Source organism: Rhincodon typus, chromosome 12 (genome assembly GCF_021869965.1).
Source record: "Rhincodon typus isolate 14 chromosome 12, sRhiTyp1.1, whole genome shotgun sequence".
In the NCBI taxonomy this organism is placed as follows: domain Eukaryota; kingdom Metazoa; phylum Chordata; class Chondrichthyes; order Orectolobiformes; family Rhincodontidae; genus Rhincodon; species Rhincodon typus.
The window spans coordinates 45,605,873-45,629,295 of record NC_063343.1 but is presented as its reverse complement, the minus strand read 5'-3'; positions in this window follow the sequence as shown (position 1 = coordinate 45,629,295).

Here is a 23,423-nt window from a genome sequence, read left to right as displayed (position 1 = left end):
AGGCACAGCCCATCTCACAAAGAATAACTGGTACAGCTAAGGAGGTAGAGGAGAAGGGAGAGAAGGATGAGTAAGAAGGAGGAATAAGAAGAGAAGGAGACACAGGGCAGGAAACATGCCCTTTCTGGTGAGGCTGCCGTTGCCACTCTTGTAATGGTAAGCATCATCTCCTCCATGACATGCATTCAGGCTTGGTGTCACAATCAGCCTGTTTAATGTTTATATTAATATTTGAGAGATACATTTTAGTTTTTAGAACATTCAATCTGTAAGCTCAAAGGCTGACCTATGTTTGTTTATTAAGCTCAGAATAGAAGAAAGAGGAAGCTATGAATGGCAGGTGGTTGGTTTAGCAAAAAATCTGAAGATAGGGTTTCTGAACTGCGTTGTCCTATCTTTGTTCCAGAAGTGATTTATTCAATGCATAGCTCAGGGCCACAAGGTTTGATTTGAATTTAGAAGTAAATTAATTTAAATAATTTACCAAAAATTGCCACTATGCTTTGTTAACGTAGGGTGAGGCATTCCAGGGTGGAGTCTTGGTTGGAATTCTGGAAAGATGTGTGCAGGGACGTTTTCAAAATGTCTTTGGGGCTGGAGCTGAACACAGTTAATGTAGTGGGCATAAGCCCTGAGTTCAAAAGGCAGCTGCAGCTTACTTCTTCTGTCACTTGGAGGTCACTGACTCAAAAGAGCAAAACAAAAAATATTTTAGCCAGACCTGCACTTTCAGCAAAGAAAATATGGACTTCATCATTTAACACAAACAGGCAGAGTTTGTGAATGTAAAGAGGCTGGCAGGTTCACCTAGCTTGGAGCTACAGGAAGAAATCTAACCCTCATGTAAAATCAACAGTTCAACCTACAGCAGCTAGAGGGTTTTGGACTTGGCACTGAAAGCAGCCTAGTTCATGTAGACTCTGAGCTCACAATTTAAAGGAAAATAATTTATCAATAGTTGCAGAATAACTGTGGATCAGGAGAATGGAGCTACTGAAACTCAGGGATGTTTCTAATTTTCTTTTGAAGCCACTGGTCAGGAATTATGAGTGAAGTTCAAGCTTTTTCTGAAAAGTCAAGGACCTTAACTTAGCTGTGGAAAATTCCAAGAAAGTGGATGACTTTCAAGAACCTGATAAGTGGCCAAAGACTTCCTGGAGTCAAAATGAAAAGGGGCAAGTTGAGCAGACGATTTTAGATGAAACTACAAATGGCTATGTTTCAGTTTGCTTTTAGATTTTAAAGCTGAAGTAATTACAAACTGTAAGTTAAAGTTAGTAATTTTTTTTAATCTGTAAAGTTTTGTTTTGTTTAACCGAAGCGATATCATATGTCATGGTTGTTTCAGTTAATTACTGAGTGATCAAATTTCTTTTCACATGTAACAGTATCTGTAGGGATTATAACACAGTTCCCTGTCAGTTTGATGCTGTTACCGTCTGTTGTGTGCCACCCAGTCCTGAAAGAGAGAGGAAGTGTGTCAGTGAGTGCTGCAAAGTGCTTTTGGGTAATCTAGCTGTAATAGTTTAATAGCCAGCAGTGCATCCAAGCTGAGGTAAGAGATTAAGGCTAGCAACAGAGCTAAATGCATGATGACACTCTCTGTTCAACTCATGATTGATAGATATTATTAGGAGGTGAGAAATGAGGCGTGGCTCTTTGAGTAGTACGTGAGAGCAGTGGAGGAGTTGATCAAATGTGAAATTTGAAAATGTTATCACTCACTTGATGAAGTATGTGATATCAATGAATTCCTTTCAGCACTCTATCCAAATCCTTAGGGCTATTCTGTAGGCATTGACTTGCATAGTTATCTGCACCAATTTCCTTCTCAGACTTTGCCTTGGGGGCCCTCCCCAGCCTCTTAGCATAAAAAACTTTTTTGTTCTTTTGACTTCCTGTATCAACAACTTCAGTAGTGTTATTTTAAAAAATACTTTGGAGGCTGCCCTCTGTCTTGTTGTTCCATTTCTGTATCTTTCCCAGGGCAAGGTCTCTTGTGAGCCTGAGGCATGCGGTCACTCATCAGTGGGGTCAATACAGATCGTGCCAATGTAACCTTTAAAGTGAGCAGGCTGCATAACATTTACAAGTTTGCCTGTCTCAGAACAAACATAGAGTCATAGAGATGTACAGCACAGAAACAGACCCTGAAATCCAACTTCCAACCAGACATTCTCCATTAATCTAGTTCTGTTTGCCAGCATTTAGCCCATACCCCTCCAAACCCTTCCTATTCATGCACCCATCCAGATACCTTTTAAATATTGTAATTGTACCCGCCTCCACCACCTCCCCAGCAGTTCATTCCATACACGCACCACCTTCTGGGTGAAAAAGTTGACCATTAGGTCCCTTTCAAATCTTTCACCTTCCACCTTAAACCAATGCCTTCTAGTTTTGGACTCCCCTGCCCTGGGAAAAGACCTTGACTATTCACCGTATCCATGCCTGTCATGATTTTATAAATTTCTATAAGGTCATCCTTCAGCCTCCAACGCACCAGGAAACTAGCCCCAGCCCGTTCAGCCTCTCCCTATAGCTCAAACCCTCCAACCCTGGCAACATCCTTGTAAAACTTTTCTGAACTCTTTCAAGTTTAACAACATCCTTCCTATAGAAAGGAGGCCTGAACTAAACACAGTATTCCAAAAGTGGTCAAACCAATGTCCCGTACAGCCACAACATGATCAGATAAAAGAAGGAGGCATGGCTCAGGAACAGGCAGCTGGGATCATGGGAATCTGTGCAGGTATTTAGGGGATACAGGAGTTTACTGAAGAAGGAAATCAGGAGGGCGAAAAGGGGGCACCAGATAGCTTTGGCTGAGAAGATTAAGGTGAATTCAAAGAGATTCTTTAAGTATATTAAAGGATGAAGGATAACTCAAGAGAGAATAGGATCCCTCAAGGACCAAAGTGGACATCTATGTGTGGAACTGCAGGAGATGGGTGAGGTCCTCAATGAATATTCCTCCTCTGTGTTTACTGTGGACAAAGGCATGAAGACTTGGGAACTTGGGGAAGTTAGTGGCGACATCTTGGGACAGTTTATATCACAGTAGAGGAGTGTTGGAAGTATTAGAATGTATGAAGATGGATAAATCTCCTGGTCCTGACCAGATATATCCAAGAACCCTACAAGAGGCTAGAGAAGAAATTGTGGGAGCCCTGGCTGATATATTTGCATTATTGTTAGCCACGAGTGAGGTCCCAGAAGACTGGAGGGTAGTGAATGTTGTGTCCTTATTCAAAAAGGGCTGCAAAGAAAAACCTGGGAGTTACAGACCAGTAAGCTTAACATCTGTGGTAGGTAATTTACTTGAGAAGATTCTGACAGACAAGATATACATGGATTTAGAAAGACAGGTTTTGATTAGGAACAGTGAGCATGGTTTTATGCTTGGGAGATCATGCCTCACAAATTTGTTAGAGTTCTTTGATGAAGTGACCAGGAAGGTTAATGAGGGCAGGGCAGTAGATGTAGTCTATATGGATTTCAGTAAGCCCTTTAATAAGGTTCCACATGGTAGGCTGCTGTGGAAGGTTAGATCACATGCAATCCAGGGAGAGTTGGCAAATTGGATACACAATTGGCTTGATGGTAGGAAGCACAGAGTAATAGTGGAAGGATGCTTGTTGGAATGGAGGCCTGTGTCTAGTGGTGTGCCTCAGGGGCCAGTGCATCCATTGTTGCTTGTTATCTATATCAATGATTTGGATGAGAATGTACAAAGCATGATTAATAAGTTTGCAGATGACACTAAAGTAAGTGGCATCATGGACAGTGAGGAAGGTTATCAGAAATTACACCAGGATCTTGATCAGCTGGGGAAGTGGGCCGAGAATTGGCAAATGGAGTTCAATATAGATAAGTGTGAGGTGTTGCATTTTGGAAAGTCAAATCAAGATAGGAGTTTTATGGCAATTGGTAGGGGCTTAAGGAGTGTCGTGGAACAGAGGGACCTTGGAGTGCAGGTGCACGGTTCCCTGAAAGTAGAGTCACAGGTAGTTAGGGCAATGAAGAAGGCATTTGGCACACTGGCCTTCGTCAGTTAGGGCATTAAGTATAGAAGTTGGGAAGTTATGTTGCAGCTATATGGGATGTTGGTGAGGCCGCATTTGGAGTATTGTGTTCAGTTTTGGTCACCTTGCTATAGGAACGATGTTATTAAACTGGAAAGACTGCTGAAGAAATTTACAAGGATGTTGCCAGGACTCAAGGGACTGAGTTATAGGGAGAGGCTGGACTAGCTAGGACTTTTTCTTTAGAGCTTAGGAGACTGAGGGGGAATCTTATACAAGTGTATAAGATCATGAAAGGCATGGATAGGGTGACTGCATTCAGTCTTTTTCCCAGGGTTGGGAAATTGAGGACTAGAGGGCATCCGTTTAACGTAGGAGGGAAAAGAATACATGGGAACCTGAGGGGCAATTTTTTTTTTAACGCAGAGAGTGGCATGCATATGGAATGAGCTACCAACTGATGTCATTATTGAGGCAGGTACATTAACAACATTTAAAAGGCATTTGGACAAATACATGGATAGAAAAGGTTTAGAAGGTTATGGACCAAGTGCAGGGAAATGGGGTTAGCATGGATGGACATTTTGGTCAGCATGGACCTGTTTGGGCTGAAGGGCCTGCCTCCGTGCTGTAGGACTCTATGACTCTATAACATGACCTCCTAATTCCTATACATAATGCACTGATCAATAAACACAAATGTACCAAACGCTTTCTTCACTACCCTGTCTACCTGTGACTCCACTTTCAAGGAACTATTGTTATTAAGCAGAGGTTGACGCCCCCCACCTCTGGTAACTGAAACCGAAACACCCAGAGAAGCTCACCTCGCCTCATAATATGTTAAAGGAAATGCAAAGAGTGATATAACCTGCCTTTCATCCACCCGAAGGTGTTATAAAGGAGAGATTAAATGAAATGAACTCCCGATCTTCACTCTATAATCAATAAGTTACAATTTATTTTATCTAATTCTAACAGTGAACAAATTAGCAGAACTACTAACAAACTAAATAATTCTCTCTTAAGTACTAACTATTCCCAAATAAAAGAAAATTCTAATGATACGATGTTCCCATAAATACAAATCCCACTTATATACATCAAAATAATAAAAAAAAACTTAAACTTAATCTCTCGAAATTACAGCCAGGATACATCTTCCAGAATGCTCCATGCCCTGTCCACTGATCCACTCCTCAGGAACCACAGTCATTTCTCCATCAAATTCATGCATGAAGAATATTAACTGAGAGTGCCACTATACCTTATGTTGAGATGATGGTTTTTTTGAGAGATTAGAAAATTCTGTGAGAACCAGTGATTCTTTATTTTATAGCTGAGAGCTGGTCTCTTGGCAGATGACAGTTGACTCTCACACTGAATTTTCAAATGCCCTCTTCTTTTATACCCTTGATGACCTATTAATTTCTTACAATAGATAAGTCCTAGGTTGTCAAATCCATCAGATTTAAATTTAATGGATTTTTAGTCTCTGGGTACCTGGTTTAAATTAATTAGTTGACATTCAAACTGGTTGTCTGCCTAATAAAACAAGACTATTACCTTTCTAACTATCAGCCTTTTGATACAATGTTTCAATTTCAGGATTTCTCTGTGCACTTGCATTTTTTTTATCTCCAAGCTAGAAAAAACACATGATTTTTAAAGGGACCATGCACTCTTTCCCCCATCATTTTACAAACATCAAATTCTGACATCCTGCCTTCCAATCTATGAATACTCTACTCAACTTTGCAACACCATGAACCTGCACTCCAAGGTCCTTTTGTTCGGCAACAATCCCCAGGACCTTACCATTAAGTGTATAAGACCTGCACTGATTTGTCTTACCAAAATGCAACATCTCACATTTAATTAAATTAAATTCCATCTGCAACTCCTCGGCCTGTCGGCCCATCTGATCAAGGTCCCGTTGTACTCTGAAGTAACTTTCGTTGCTATCCACTACACCCCCAATTTTGGTGTCATCTACAAAATTACCAACCATGCTTCCTATATTCACATCCAAAACATTTAAATAGATGACAAAAAGGTGGGCGTTAAAAGAGCTTTGTGATTTGCACTTCTAGCTTCAGGCCTTAACTATTTCTTCCCCTTAAAACTCCTGCCTGAAATTTCAAAATTAAAAAGCATTTGAAAGAAATGATGTGGAAATTCAAAAATGACTTCTGGTTGTGATATGTCATAAATTATCTGATGTGTAGAAAAGGAATTCTGGCATTTCCCTTGAAGTAGTTTAAGTTTCTTTCATGTGTCTGATATGGATATCAAGAGTTATTAGTCTGCTCCGTTGAGTTGTAAGAAGATGTGAGTTGCTAGCAGTACAAAGTGTCTGAAGCCTTTTGAGCCAAATTGCAAATGGGCTGAGTGACACAGTGATTTAGTGTTCTGTTCTTCCACTGCATTAAAATCCAAGTTAGGTCAGCAAGATAAATAGTCACTTTGCAACAGCTGTAAGAGAAATGGTTTGGGGCAATTTCAACTTGGCCCCTGATGGACATGGATTTCCCACACAAAGGTTGATCCAAATTATCAGGAATCAGCACATCAGTCAAGCCAAAAGAATTACTGATGTGGAAAATAGAAACAAGTAATAGTATCTTCTGAAGGTTGAGTTTATGTGAACCATGTACTTGCACAGAGTCTGACGACTGGAAGTCTTGTAATGACAGTGGGTGCAACTTTTAACTCAACAGACTGGATGGGAAACTGGAACAGTGGATCACTAGGATGAAGATTGGGTGGGTTCTACAATGAGTAGACAATTCATTCTGCCAGGTAACAACTAGTCAGGAAAAGACATCAAAAAAATTGGCTGCAGGTAGTAAAGAAAATGATTTCCCAATAATACATTCTCTCATAAGAGTCACGGGGAAAGCAAATTTTGTACAGTATGTTACCACGCCAGGAGGTGTCAAATGAGTACTAGTTCCACAGTGTTTTCATCGCATGCTCACATCTTTATGAAATTGTGAACATTACACCTACATATTCAGATACACAAGTGCAGACAACGCTGCTGACTAGCTCAGACTGAATGACAAATAATGAATCACCAAATTCCTTTCAGACATTAAACTGTGACGATCTCTTTGGTAAGATTTCATTGATGTTTCATACTACCTTCTTTTACACTGAACTGGACTGTTATGAATATAAGTTCATTTTATGATGGTCTTATTACTGATGTATGTGTTTGCCTCTTTGTTACTGCATTTTAGTGTCAGTTTAGCATCTCAGGGGCATTACAGTCATAAGGTAAGCTCATAGAAAAGAACCATGAATATCCCAGAAATTCAAAAGTGCTACTTAAAATTATTTTGCTTTTAGTTAATTAGTTCAATTCTGCTAAATATTACGATTTAGAAAAATATGTATTTTTAAATTTTGCAAAAGAATTCTCTCAAAAGGGAAAGGTAGACCAATCAAACCCAGAGCTCTCTAGATGAAAAAGGAGTTAGAAAATAAAATAGAGAAAATACGCTTACGGCACAAAAGAGAATCAAACTGAATACAAATGTTGAAAATGGGGTGAAAAAGCAAATAAGAATGGTAAAAAGGGAACATGAAAAGTCGACTGACAACTAATGTATCAAGAAATTCCAAAGTCTTCTATTGACAAATAAATAATAAAAAAAAACAACAGTAAAAGAAGAAGTAGAATCAACTATGGACCAAAAAGGAGATTTACACATTGAGCCAGGGAAAATGGTTGCATTTTGGAATAAAGTAAACGTTACCCAGGCTGTGGTGACAGGAGGAAACTCAGTCATCGGTAGGGTTCAAAAATGGAGGAGGGGAGGAATTGGATAAGCTGTTGGTATTTGGAGTTAACAAGGCATCGGGTCTAAATGAGATTCATCTAAGGATATTGAAGGAAGTGTGATTAGAAATTGCATAGTCACTGGTCATAATCTTTCAGTCTTCCCTTATTTAGGCATGGTGCCAGAGGACAGGAAGATTATGAACATTATGCCCCTGTGCATAAACGGTTACAAGGAAAAGCACTGCAATTACAGACAAGTAATTTTGCTCATGGGAAAACCTATAGAACTGGAATAGAATCAATAGTCACATGAATAATTGTGAATTAATTAGAGAAAGTCAGCACAGATTTTTTTAAAGAAACTTTCTTTGTAATAATTTGCTGAAGTTCTTTGAAGACATAACAGAGCGGGTTGACGAGGGTAATGATGTTGATGTGGTGTACATGAATCTCCAAAAGCCATTTGATTCAATGCTTCCCAATAGACTTATGAAAAAAGTTATGGAATATAGGGGACATAATGAGCATACAAAATTGACTGAGTGGTAGGAAACGGACAATAATGGTTAACGGATATTTTTCAGGCTAGAGGAGGTTTTGTTGTGGTATTCCACAGGGGATGGTATTGGGATCCTTGCTCTTTCTGATTTATATTAATGATCAAGATTTTGGAGTAAAGATGATAATTTCAAAGTGTGCATGTGACACTAAACTTGGAAGCATTGTAAACTGTCAGTACTTAGTAGAACAAGGGCTTTATCAAGTTGGTGGAGTGGGCAGATAAGTGGCAGATGAGGTCCAATACGGAGAAATGTGAGGTCATACATTTTTGTAGAAAGAATTTGGAGTGACAATAAAAAATGAAGTGTACTACTCCAAAGGCTGCACAGAAGCAGAGAGATCTGGATGTCATTCAAGCCCTTCAAGGTTACTGACCAGATTGAGGGCCTGGTTAATGAAGCATTGGATTTATTACTAGGGGTATAGAGTTACAAGGGCAAGTAAGTCACATTGAACGAGTTAGACTTCAGCTGTCGTATCATGTTCAGTTCTGGGGGAGGGTCAGGAAGGCACACAATAGAACATATGTGATGCATTGGAGAGAGTACAGAAGAGGTTTAACAAGAATGGTTCCAGGGATGAGAAGCTTCAGTTAAGCAGATAGATTGGAGAAAGTGTATCTGTTTTCCTTCTAGAGGAAAAGGCTAGGAGGAGATTTGATTGAATCTTTCAAAATCATGACAAGTCTGGACAGAGCAGCTGGGAAAAACTGTGTCTGTTCATAAACAGATTAAGAACAGATTTAAAGTGATTTGTAAAAGAAGCAACTGTGATGAGAATGGTTCAGGCATGCGCTGCCCTGCCTAGATGTATGTTAGAGACTGATGCAAGTGAAGTATTCAAGAGGGCATTAGATGATTATAATAGAAATAATGTGCTAGGTTACAAATAAAGGAGAATGGCACTAAATCACAATGCTGTTTCAGAGAGCTTGCACTGACATGATGGGTTGAATGGCCTTCTTCTGCACCGTAACAATTCTATGATTCCAATTTCTATGACCCTGTGTCTCAAATTTCTACTACAAGTTGGGTATCCTTTATCTGCACATCTAAAAACTGAAGAAAATCTAAAAACTGATGAAAAACTAAAAACTGAAGAAAATCTAAAAACCGAAGAAAACCTAAAAACCAAAGACCTTTTTGAAAGCAGACCCGAATGGACCTGTAGATGTGCTAAGTTCAGGCCTTTGGGAAAAAACACTTCTCTCTTAAGTCTATTCAGACCAAGTCAAGTTTTTTTTTTCGTAAAGGGCTCAGACAGACCCAAACAGACCCAGATAGACATATGTGCTTCTGAAAATAGAAAATATCCTTTATCCGAAAATAACTAGTGCTGAAGTTGGCCTGACCAGTATAAGAAAAGGGCCTTACACACGCCCGCAGCTATATTTGTGCTGGATCTTCAGGTCAGAGTCGGAAACCCAACGTGCAGCTGAATTCCAGGTCCCAAACTAGCCCCTGAATTACAGCACTCTTGAGAAATTTATTGTTAAATACGAATGTCCTAATTGGGCAAGAGGTGAACTTGACACCTAATGGATGGTGAGGAGTTCCCTGTCCAGCAGCAAAGGCAGAGATCAGCCGTGTAGGATCCTGCTGCTATCATAATGATTCAGGTAACTCATAGGAGGACCAGAAGAATAAATGTACTTTAAAAAGGCAGTCAGGCCAACCTAAGCCCAAACATCCATTCTGTGCAGTTTACCTAAGAGCCTGATAACTCGTACCATCACAAAAAGAATTTTTCTTTGGCGACAATGGCTGTGCATTAACCATGTGGTTTAGGTTCACCAAAATTACATTTGAGAATTGACTTTTGAGTGTCTTACCTCTAACAAGTTTCTAAAAAGTCGAAAGGAGACATTAGAGACAAGTGGATTCCTTCCATATTCTCCCTACACAGGTTTTTTTTTGATAATTTGAGACTGTCTGGAGGTGTTAGAATCTTGAGATGACTGAGGACAACAGTTTTCAAATCATGTTTGCACTAAGTCCCAAATCCACTTGGAAAAGCCATTTGAAAAACGAGTCAAAACTATCTGGGCAGCATGGTGGCTCAGTGGTTACCACTGCCTCCTCACAGCACCAAGGACCTGGGTTCAATTCCAGTCTTAGGAGTTTGCATTTTCTCCCCATGTCTGTCTGGGTTTGTTTCAGTTTCCTCGTGCAGGCTAGGTGAATTAGGCAAGGAAAGTGCAGGGTTTTAGGGTAAGGGTCTGTGTCGGATGGTCTTCAGAGGGTTGGGATAGGCTGAATGGCCTGTCCCCACACTGTAGTGATTCTATCCCATATAATAAACCCTTCCAGATGTTTGTACAGTTATTAGCTAAAAAAAAGTAACTAAAGTGGGCATTTAATTAACCATTTTGATAAATTTGCGAAAAAGTGTTCTGTTTGATACAAACAAAGGAGGACAGAGGATTAATACCTGATTAATAATATGTTAGCTGATTTCAGTGTCAACAGTCTGGGGAGGAGGAAATCCGTCTCAATGCTAGAAAATGAGAATCTGAGTATAAAGTATTAACAAGAGTAGATTATTTTATCCTACTCCACATTAGAACAGCTGGCAACACTTACCGACTGGCTAGGCCTTGAAGCAGCAAGATTTAGCATATCAGGAAGGAAAGGGTAGAAACTGGAGGAAAAAATGGTAAAATAAATCATTCTAGCACAATAGGTACCTTCAGTGAATAAACTGATTGGAATTTATCATGCTACTAAGGTAGCTGGTCTCCTATACTGGATTTGCCCCCATGGAATTTATTAGGAGTCTAGCAGCTCTCCCATTCTACTGCTGGTAGGAATTTAAATTGTTTATTTGAGAAGAATTAACTGTTATCTAGCATTAAAAAAATGTGCTTTGATTAAACGCTTGACCTAGTTAAGTCACAGTGTGCACCATTTGCCGAGCAGTGAGTGAGGTGAGGCAAATTTGATCCCCAATTAACGTCTTGCCTTTTCAAGGGCCTTCTCTGATTCATATTGAACTGTCTTAAAAACAAAATGATCTAGCGCATGATTGAATATACCATGCATTTTATAGCTGTATCAAATGTGCGCATGCACTAGTGAACACCAAACAACCCATGCTTAGGATACAGCATGGTGGAATAACTTCAGCTTTCCTCTGGGCCTTTGAGCTATGAGGTGAATTTAGACCAAAACTGCAGCCAATATTCTTTGTGATGTGGAGGTGCTGGAGTTGGATTGGGGTGGACAAGGTCAGAAATCACACGATACCAGGTTATAGTCCAACAGGTTTATTTGAAATCTCAAGCTTTCAGAGCCTCAGTCCTTCTTCAGGTGTTAGTGCACTAACATCTGAAGAAGGACTGAGGCTCTGAAAGCCTGTGTTTTCAAATAAACCTGTTGGGACTATAACCTGGTGTTGTGTGATTTCTGACAATATTCTTTGTGACTAGCTTTCAAAGCAAGTATTTCAAGTTAACATAGAAGTGACATACCAAGAGTGGATTAGCTCAATGCATTTTACTCTCAAGATCTAATCATACAAATGAGACACTGATTTATGTTTGTTGCAAAATAAAGTTTATTTGATTTCTCAAACTCTAGCCTCATTATTTTTATTATTCAGAGACTTTGCTAAATATATTTCAAATTTTGCTTTACTGCAAGTCATCCAACACATCTATTTTATACTGAATGTTTTTGGCTGCTTTCTCCGATTTGAATTTGATATTGTAGTAAGTACATCTACTCTCTCCACCACTTGTTTGATGTGACTGCAATGTGCACTATCTATCGAATATTTTGTAGCTGCTCAAAAAGGCCTCACTTCACAAACGTACACATACCACCATTGCTACTTAGCAAGACAAGAGATGGAGTTGTAATTGGGAAACCATCAGCTCCAAGCTCCCTTCCCAATTCACACACCAAGCTGAATTACATATATGTTGCCATATTTTTATTGGTACTTGGTCAAATCTTCAGCTTTGTAACCTAAAAATGTTGCAAAAGCAGCTTTACCACAGCTGTGGTTTAAGAAGGAGGTCTACTATACCTTCCTAAGAAACAACTCAGAACCATCATTGAGCCAACAGCATTTGAGGAAACAGGGCATTCACTGCAGGCATCCACCAAAGATGGTTAGAATTTAAATAAAAGTACCTAAATGTGGAGTTGGGAAGTGTAGGCATGATCCTTTTACTACTTTCATACCATCAACCCAAGTTGAACTTGAACCCAAGTCCCAAAACTGAAAGAGTAGCTTCATATCTTCATTGAGGTATTTGATGCTGTCTTCATTATTAACTACATTTTGTCTGTGATTAACTTTGGAAGTGTATGCATCCACTGAAGAAAAGGAATGAAGTGATAAATCATTCCCACTGCTCAGATAATGTTTAAGTAATTTTCTTCAAATAAAATCAAACATGAATTCCCCCAATATGAATAACCTCACACTCATTTTATGTAGACTTTTAAGAATTACTCTCAAAGTTGCTGGGTATCATCGTACAATGTCGTTGTCTTTTATTTGACAGATGTGTCCAAAACCAGAGGAGAGGCTTTGCTTTATTGTAAAGTAAATTATAGTGTGCATTTAAGCCTGTCTGTGATGTGCAGATTTTACATTCTGCCTTTCAAAAAATGACATAGTGCAACAAGCCTGTTATTATTCAATCTCTAAGAAGCTGCATTTGGATGAAGTGTGGGCTGTATAATTATTTCAGATAGGGAGAATCTCATTCATTAACAGATTTACCCAGATGAATTCCTTCACTAGCTAAAATGTATTATGCTAAACAACTCACAGAAGTGTGAAAGAACTGGTGGCATACATAAATTTGTCTGAATCTAGGGCCGACCTGCATGAAATTTCTTCTACTCTTAACCCTTTTGGAAGTTCAATTTAACCCTTTCAAGACTACAGTACCATATTTTTCTTGTCCGCAGATCCCACTTTTCTGTCGCTTAATCAAGCTGGATTTTATTTCTCCCACTTACGTCTCTTGATTCCCTAACTTTTATCACAGCATTCATTACTTCCATATCTTTCTACTCTCTCTTCATGCCCCAGGCCTCTCTGCCACTGCCTAGACAAGAATTCTCCTTGAACAAACCTCTGGCTACACCCTGTGCCTCACTTAGCATTTTTGAAGGGTTCCAGACACTTTTGTTTGTCTTTGAAAAGTTTTATACTTACCAAACCCATGAGCAATATTCTGTGTGATGGGCCATTGTGCAACATTACACTTGTTACAAGGTCACAGGACAACTTTCTGGCTTGCACTGTGTCACTAGTGAACTGATGGATATCCGCAGTGTACGCCTCATTGAAGAGATCATATGACTATGACATGCCAGGAGGCACATTAGCACTGTATTGTATTTCTATCCCAGACAGTCCCTTTTTCATGGAAAAAAATAGAAGAATATTGCTTGCATTGTCAGTTACCCAAGTTACTCATTATGCACACAACTGCTCCATGCATTGGCAGTTTGTAATAGTTCATTCTCTAAAATTTTATTGCATTCATAGTCTTTAACTCATGCCAGTCTCTTACTGGTACATTTGCCTGTAGTCATTGGCTATTCATCTGGGGAATATTGATGTTCTGTCACCAGTTTTTATTTTGTTGTACCTTCTGCTGTACTATTTCCATTGCTGGGTGATATGAACCTCTGGAAGTGATGGGTGATTTGGGGTCTATGCAGATTGAGAATTCAAAACAATACCTTCCTGAGTGGCCAACTGCAGTGGAAGAACAGCTTCTGTAGTTGTGCGTATGTGCCTGTGGTCATGATGATATGTCTGATTGTTCACTTCTACCATTGAGGTAATAATTGCTATACATAGGCCGCAAGTTGCCTTTGGGCTGACTCTTACTGAGAGTATTGAAAGTGTGTACCCCAATTGGCTCTCCAGCAAACAACTCGGACAATGGTTTGGCAGTCGTGGCCAAAAAAAAATTGGCTTTCTGCCATTTCACTGAGATTTTGTCACTCTTGTTAATCATTGTTTCTAGTTTCAGCAGCTTTTGTTTTTGCTGTTAGAAGAGTAGCTTGGTTGCAATATGCTGTTCTGGACTACTTTTTATATCTTCAGTACATCTCCACTTGAGGATTGCTTTGGCTACATCTGTGCTAGATTTGCTTGATTTCTCAATGGTTCCTTTGGCAATTTTCACTGCTGCCTTGGCCTTTCCCCCTGGCTGGGTATAGGGTGGAGATGACACATGGCTTTGAATTCCTTTATCTTTCATTAAGCGGCTGAAGTCTTCACTTGTGAACTGAGGGCTATAGTCACTCATCACAATGTTGGGAATGATTTAATGATTAATGATTGAAGTGTGCTTTTAGGCATTCTACAATCTCCTCAGAAATGATTAAAGTCAGCCAGTCCACCTCCCAGTAGGAGATGAAGTCTAGATAATCAGTTAATGTGAAATTGAACAGGTCTACTCCCAGCTTCATCCATCGTCTGTCTGGGATGGCATGTGTCAACAGCAGCTCTCTACCTTGGTTAGCTGGATACTGATTATGTGCACTGCATTGTCTGATGTAGTCCTATATCTCATTGCTCATGTTTGGCCAGTAGACCCCTCCTGTAATTTCTCCTCAATGAACAGTACCAGAATAGATTAAATTGGTACTTCTCCTTTGCTGTCTGTCTAAACTTATCATGCATGAAACAACTGCTGTTGTTACCTTCACAACAATTAATTTCCAAAATTATTTAATGAGATGTGAGGCACATAACAAAGTACTACCCAAATACAAGTCTTTTATTTCTCCAAATAATGTCTCATTTAAACTTCCTACCAAAATTGGGTACTCAGCCCTGCTATAGAGTCATATCACTCAAACATACAGAATTAAGTATGGAGCACTCTCATTCTGTGCATAGCTACAAGAACTTTGCCATGATTTGAGAAAGTTTACAAGCTACCTATGCTGTAACTTATTCACAAAAAACTCTTAACTAGGGGTGGCATGGTGGCTCAGTGGTTAGCACTGCTGCCTCACAGCACCAGGGCCGGGGTTCAATTCCACCCTCGGGCAACTGTCTATGTGGAGTTTGCACGTTCTCCCTGTGTCTGCATGGGTTTTGTCCGGGTGCTTTGGTTTCATCCTACAGTCCAAAGACGTACAGGCTAGGTGGATTGGCCATGCTAAATTGCCTGTAGTGCTCAGGGATGTGTAGATTAGGTGGGTTATAGGGGGATGGGTCTCAGTGGGATGCTCTGAGGGTCAGTGTGGTCTTGTTGGGCCAAAGGGCCTGTTTCCACACTGTTGGAATTCTAAGAAATATATCAATTGGTTAAGTTACAACAAGTAATGCAAGTTGATGAATGAAGATTCATTGGTTTACTATTGTCAGACTGCCATCTAGTGAACAATTATAGAATTGATGTGCTTACATTTTATTCAGTTTTGCTATTAAAAGTACATTAGGCACTCATATATTTAGCACCTTTTCGTCTTCTTGAGCCATAATTAATTAATTCCCAAACCTTGTCTCAGCAACTAGACGATGCATGATATCAGCTTAGGAATGAAATTCTTTCTGATTATTTTCTGGCCTTATTTGATACATTTTTGAGGATCTAAAACCAGGTAACATAGTTTAAGAGGCAAACCATTTAGGACAGAGATGACGAAGAATTTTTACACTCACAGCATAGTGAACTTTTGGAATTGGATGGTCAGTCATCAACATATTCAAAACAGAGATCAACAGATTTCTAGGTATCAAGGTGAAAAAAGATAGAGTTGCCATAGGCTTACCAGACAATAGGCCTACTCTCCCATTAGAGAGAGAGATGTCTGGTGGTGGTCTAACTGGGGGTCACCACCCCTCAGGTAAAGGGAAAGTTTCAGGAGGAGAGCCATTCAAGGTAACTTCAGCCAGTGTGGGAAACAAACCCATGCTCTTGGTGTCACTCTGCATCACAAACTAACTGTCAATTCAGCTGAGCTAACCAACTCCATTCAAGATATGAAGGGACATGGGAAAAGTGTGGAAACTGGTGATGTGATGGGAGATTGGCCAAGAAGGTGTTGAAAGGCAGAGTAGATTCAATAGGCTGAATAGCCCACTCCTGTTCCTATTCCTGCATGAAGTTCTCTGTCCACAACAGTACAACTATAAGGAGGAAATCAGCAGCCGGTGGATCAATAATATATTCCTCTAAGCTTTGCAATAATGAATTGATATTTCGAGAGCACTGTTCTCCACTGCGCAATTTCAACACTAGCTGAGATACAATCCCAGTGATCTGAGTAATTTGCCCAGGGCACCATTAATCAGGAAAAGAAACGTACAGAATCCTTAATTTACTTAAATACATACAGCATAGATGCTAATTAGCAGTAGCCAGCGATTAGAGATCTCTACATGATGACAGTGGCTATTACAGTTCAATGAACTAAAGCCATACCCTGGTTTCCAGCCAAATGGAGCCAAGTGGGAAGAATCCCAGTCTCCTTTAACAGCTTTATCCCTTATCATGCTTTTGTGATTCTTGATCAACTGTTTTTTTCCGCCAAGAGTGAAGATTTAGAAATTTATTTTGTGAAAGTATTATGGCTTCAAAAGACAGGTTTAAAACATCCAAGACTGCAGCTACAGAGACAAAGACAATTTAATGTTGTAAAAAACTAGGTAACTTTATTATTCTCAGTGCAGGTGGGAGATTAATAGTGGATTCATTATCTGGTGGTAGGTTTTCAATTTCCTGGAAGGGCATAAGATTAGGATTAGCTGCCTCTTATAAAACCAATCAATTTTCATTTCACTGGACAATTTCTATAACAAGCAGGCAATCTACAACACTATTAATAGCCTGGGTGGTAATGTCTACCTCCTTGATTCCATGTTTGATGAAAATAGCCACAAGAAAACGATGAGATAAATCATCTGCATAAGGGCCAGGCCCTGAAACACTTCTAGACAGGATACCCCAATCCTTTAAGCTCCCTGGCAGAGGTAGGATGAACTGGTTCCATTTCTTATTCACTCAATCCTTCAGTTCATTGCAAAAAGATTAATTTTAAAAAGATCCTCTCCCGCTACCAGACCAAAATGAACTTACATCTTAAATGGAGCTATTTTAACCAGGCTTTCTAGAATTAACAAAAATAATTAGCTTAATTACTACACATGAGGAGAAATATGAACACTACACACAGATTACAAATGAGTTAAATGTCAAGAAAAGATTATCCAGAAAAAACTCTGAATTATTCATGAAGAACAGATAGTTGAATGTTGCAGGAGAACTGACTGGTAGAGGTGATATTGATAGTTGAACAGTCAGCTTCACAATCCTTAGTTTTGCAGATTGGTTAAAATTCTGTGGTTTAGATTCTTTTCAGCCATGATTAAATTCCAGCATTCAATATGAGGCAGAGGGAGCCTTTTTGTTTTGTCCTTTCTTTCACTTGTCTGGATTGCAGGACTTGGAGTAAGAGAAGGTTTTTACCTGTGACACAAGGGTGACCCAGAACCTCCAATAATCTCCAGATTGCTAATGGTGCCACAGGCAGCTTTGCGTTGGGTAAATAAAGTCAAGGAGTCAAATAAGTAACTCAAAGATTGGTGTGAGTGGAATAACTTTCTGAGCATGGGGCACTGGCACCAGTACTGGGGCAGAAAACAACTGTTCCGATGCTACATACTTTGTTCAAATCATGCTGAAACTAATGTCCTAGCAAATCAAATAACTAGGCCTAAGAAGAGGTCTCTAAATCGACATGTGACTCCAGACCCACTGCAATGTAATTGACTCTTAACAATTGGGATGAGTATGAAATGCTGGCTCAGCTAGTGATAACCACATCCAGTGAATGAATAAGAAAAGACATCATGATAGAACCTGGATAGACAACAACTGTGCTAAACTTAAATAATACTAAACTTAAATAGTGGTAATTATAAAGCTATTATTAGGAAGAAGATTGCTGGTGTGGACTGTGAAAGGAATTGAGCAGCAAAGATGGTTGAAAAACAATGGTAGATGCTTAGGAGAATAATTCATGGCTCTCAACAAAGGCATATCACAGTGAAGAAGGAGGATTCTAGGAAGGGGAGAAGCCAAAAACGATTAACCAGAAAGAAAGATTAAGGATAACATCAAATTGAAGGGGAAAACAAATCTGGCAAAGATTGGTAGGAGGCCAAAAGATTAGGAAAGTTTTAAAAACTAACCAAAAAATTGACCAAAAGGAAATGAAGAGACAGAAAATAAACTTTGAAGGTAAACTTGCAAAAAAATCAAGACAGACAGTAAGAGCTTTTTTTAAAAAAAGCAAGAGAGATGTCAATGTAGACATTGGCCCCTTAAGAATGAGGCTGAGGAACGAGTAATGGGGAACCAGGGATTGGTGCATGAGTTGAATAAATATGTTGCATCAGTCTTCATGATGTAAAACACTATTGGTACCCCAAAATTATTAAATATTAAAGAAACAGAGGAAATTGCCAATAAAAAAGCATTAGCAAAACTAATGAGGCTAAATACTTTCCCAAGACCTGATGGGATGCATTCTAAAACCCTAGGATTTTGAAAGAAGTAGCTACAGAGATGGTGGATGCTCTGATAGTAAACTTCCATCAATCCTTAGATTCTGGACAAGTGCTGGAGGATTGGGAAACTGCTAAATGTATCATCTTTATTCAAAAAGAGGAAGAGACCCCAAAAGAGCAGGTAATGTAGCTTCAATCTGTCAATGGAAAAATACTGGTATTTATTGTGAAGGATGTAATAGCAGAGCATTATGAATACAGAATAAAGTCAAATAGAATCAGTACAGCTTCATGAAGGGTAAACCATGCCTGACAGATTTATCAGAAATCTTTGAGGTGGTAACAAGCAAGATACATAAAGGGGAAGCAATGGTTGCCACATATTTAGATTTCCAGAAGGCATTTTATATGATTCCATACATTACGCTACCTAATAATACAAGAGCCCATAGTGTTGGAGCTAGTTGAAATAACTCCACAGAGGCCGGCACCCCATCACCCCGTCACCCTTTATTCACATGTGCATAGTATTTGATGCTGGATAGCTCCCTCAGAGCCAGCTTTCAGAGTGAACAGAACCTCAGACTCCTGTTCTTATCAGGGAGCTTTGGCTGACAGATTGGACCAGACTAACAGCCCCAATTAGGGAACTCATATTCTGAAGTCCACCTGGCTGACCTTATTACAATCAGTACATCCCTCCCTGGGTCCGGGGACATAGGACTGTTTATTTTGGTCACTTCTCCTGGGTCATTTTAGCACTGGGTCAGGTTTGTCCAACTCTGCTTCTGATACAGATGACATGAAACACAGTAACCCACCTCTTGCAATTGGAGTGTCTCAGAAGAAATTCATTCTCTTCTTCAGGTGGACAGGCATCGAGGCAGTGATAACCACCAAGCCCGTCTCAGATTCCAAGGTGTCTTCAATGCTTCACAGAGAGAGAGAATCCATGGGTTCTGAAACTATCAGAAAGGCTGTCAAGGAACAGGGCACATTCTGCTGCTGCACCATTTGTGACGTTGTGGATCATATAAAAGCTACATGTTTATTCAGGATGTCGCACCTAGCTGAATTTTATACATCACTGGACCTGACTTCATGTCGACAATGCCTCTTAATCATGCAGGACTATTCCTGTGGTTCCTACACCAAATGTTGCCCCTGAAATAAACTCTCTCTCTCTTAGCAGAGTCTTGTGTCCAGCACTGGCGTTCCTGATGCTGTTTCACCCTCTCCCGCAGCTCCAGGAAAAATCAGATTTAACCTGGTGCGGAGTCTACATCCTATTAGCAATGCTGCTGGAGCTGTCCCCATAGTTGTATCAGGGTGATCCTATAATCAAGTAGGAACCGTGACAGTTTGGTACCTAGTGAAGCTGTAGGCTGTTTCTTTAAAGGCTGCCTTCAAAGTTTGGACTGCTCTTCCTAGCAGACTATTGGATGATGTATAGTATGGAGCTGTCCTTATATGTCAAATACCATTCGACTCTAGGAAATATTCAGTTTCCCTGCCGGTAAACAATGGTCACAGATAATGGGCCAACACTTCCGGGAGTCCATGTATTGCAAAAGATGAACGCAGTTTTTCTACAGCCCTGTGTTTGATGAATGAACTCTATGCATGTCCAGCCACTTTGAGTGGGCATCCACAATGACTAAGAACACTGAGCACATGAAAAGACCGGTATTAGTTGATGTGTAACCGAGTTCAGGGTTTACCCAGCCATTCCCCCTAATGTGGAGGAGATGCTGGTGGCAATTTTTGTCCTTGTGGGGGCACTGCCCCACCAACATGGCTATGTCTGCATCCAATCCTGGCGACATCTTCATTTTGGAAACTCCTGGATGACCCTGGTGGTATTCAGCGAGTATCTGGCAGTGACCCTTCCTCTACTGTGATCTAGATTCTCTGGGTCTAAAGGTTTCAATTCCGGTTGTAACAGCCGTTGAAATAGCTGCTGTCAATGGGGGAAGCCAGTTTTTCTAGGACCTTTGATTGCCATCACTTTATTTTCCAACAGGTGTAAACCAATCTTGTCAAATCTGTAGCCCAAGTAGGTCATTTGGGGTGCCTGGAATTCACATTTTTCCCTTCTAAGGCATATGTCCACCTAGGAGAACTATCTAAGGTCTATGTCCAAGTTCTCTAGGTGCTCCTTATTTGGTCTTCCCTGTTATTAGCATGTCATCTAGATAAATGGTGATTTGAAGTAGAGCTTGTAAAATGTCCTCCATTGTCCACTGAAAAAATTACACACATTGACGATACCCCAAATGTCAGCCTTGTATATTTGTACAAACCCTTATGGTTATTAATCGTAACATACTTCTGGGAATCCTCATCTAACTGCAATTGCAAGTACACATGGCTCATGTCTGGCTTCATGGAGGACAGTCTCCCTGCCGGCTTTGCATATAAATCCTCTATGCGAGGTATTGGGTATTTATCCAGCTGTGAAAAGCAATTTACCCACAAAGTTTACCCCAAAATTCCTACAAAGCAAACCGACCCACGACTATGACCAGTGCTGTCCATTCTGCAAACTGGACTGGTTTGACAATTCCTTCACTTTTCTGCCACAACTTTTGCCCATAAGGCAAGTGCAACTGGGTGGGTCTTGCAGAATTGTGGAATTGCTTCCTGGTCAACTTGCAAGATGGCCTTGGCTCCTTTGATATACCCTTAACCTTCCTGAAAAACTTGCCAGTATTTAATCAAGACTTCAATCAGGCAGACATTTTCTAATCAAAAAATGTTGAAGCAATCTAGGTGAATCTTTCCCAATCAAGTTCGCCATCAAGCTTGTGCCCAAGCCTTTTACCACACTCAGTGCTAACTGAACCAGCTGCTTCTCACAAGAGACCAGAATCGAAGCTGCACCCTTAACTTGTAAAGATTTCCTGGTGTAAATTGTCAGTCTTGCCGAAGTCTTACCTAAACTTAAGGGTTGGAGTCCACATCAAATTCTGTGGAAGACTGATTCCACGATGACTGATACTGGTGCGGTTGTATCGACCTCCATTAGAACCGGGTGACCATTTAACCAGACATTTGTTTTGATTGGTTCTGGATTTGGATGTTGCTGAGCAATCTAATTTAACTGTTCCAACCAGGTGTAGGTGCACATGTCAAGGTGTGCACTGTTCTGGGTACCATCCTATGAGTTCTTTTACTCAATTTGTCGAGCAGGGCTTTTTTGTTGTCTCCGGCAGGAACTACAATGGCTTGCCAGCCTGGATCCTGAGGAAAGTGTTAACCATTTGTCTGAAGGAAGGGTCACTAGACCCAAAATGTTAACTCTGATTTTATCTTCACAGATGCTGCCAGACCTGCTGCGATTTTCTAGCAACTTCTGTTTTTATTCCTGATTTAAAGCATCTGCAGTTCTTTCAGCTTTTAACTATTTGTCATAGGTTTGATTTGGTTTTGGGGTTTTGCTGTAGGCTGACAAAGTACCTCTGTTCAGGATATGTCCTAAGTGAGGCTATGGAATTGCCTTCATTCAATTAGGTCTTCCCCAAGCTCTGTCGGACTGGCAAGGGTGTCTACTTCCATTGGAATACTCTGTAACTCATGCTCCACTTATGCATTTTCCAATGATAAAGCCAGTTGTAGTGCTCATTTGAAGTCCAGTTGGGCTTCAGCTGGTAGGCCCTTTTACATGGTTACATCATTAATTCCACATAACAAATGGTCTCTCAGCATCTCATTAAGAGTTAAACCAAAGTCATATGCCTCTGCCAGCTGTCTCAACCTAGTCAAAAATCCTGATACGGATTCCCCAGTTCGCAAATTGCTGAGTAAAACCGATGGCTTCTCAGGTTTACAGGAGACTTGGGGTCATAATATTCCCTAACTAAATCCATCAACTCTTAAAAGGTTTTAGTATCTGGTACCTCAGGGAAAGTAAGGCCTCTAATAACTGAAAAAGCTGTGGGTCCTCAAGCTGTTAAGAGAATTACTCACTGCTTTTCATCTGTAGGATCAAAGGAGTTAAGCTTTCCATTATAAAAGTGCTCAGTCTGTCCAACCTTTCCTCGTAACATAATCTTCCCCAATCCCAGGCAATGTTCCCTCTAAATTGCACAGCCAAGCAGTCACTCAGTGGTTCCACACATGCTGATCAATGTATGGACACATCAACTTCCAATTACATAAGCCATTGCCATGCACAAACCTCAGGAGGTACATGTAGCAGCAAGAGAAATTACACTGCACGTAGAATAAAAACAGAAGAAGATGCTGGAAAAGCTCAGCAGGTTTGGCAGCAACTGTGAAGAAAAAATTAGAGTTAATGTTTCGGGTCTGTTCTGAGGAAGGGTCACTGGACCCAAAAACGTTAACTCTGATTTTTCTTCACAGATGCTGCCAGACCCACTGAGCTTTTCTGGCAACTTCTGTTTTTGTTCCTGATTTACAGCATCCATAGTTCTTTTGGTTTTTACATTGCATGTAGATCCCAGGTATCATTCAAGTGAACCTTCACTGAACAGCTTCTGAAATATTTACATCGTTTCTTAAATATGGAAACCAAAACTATATAG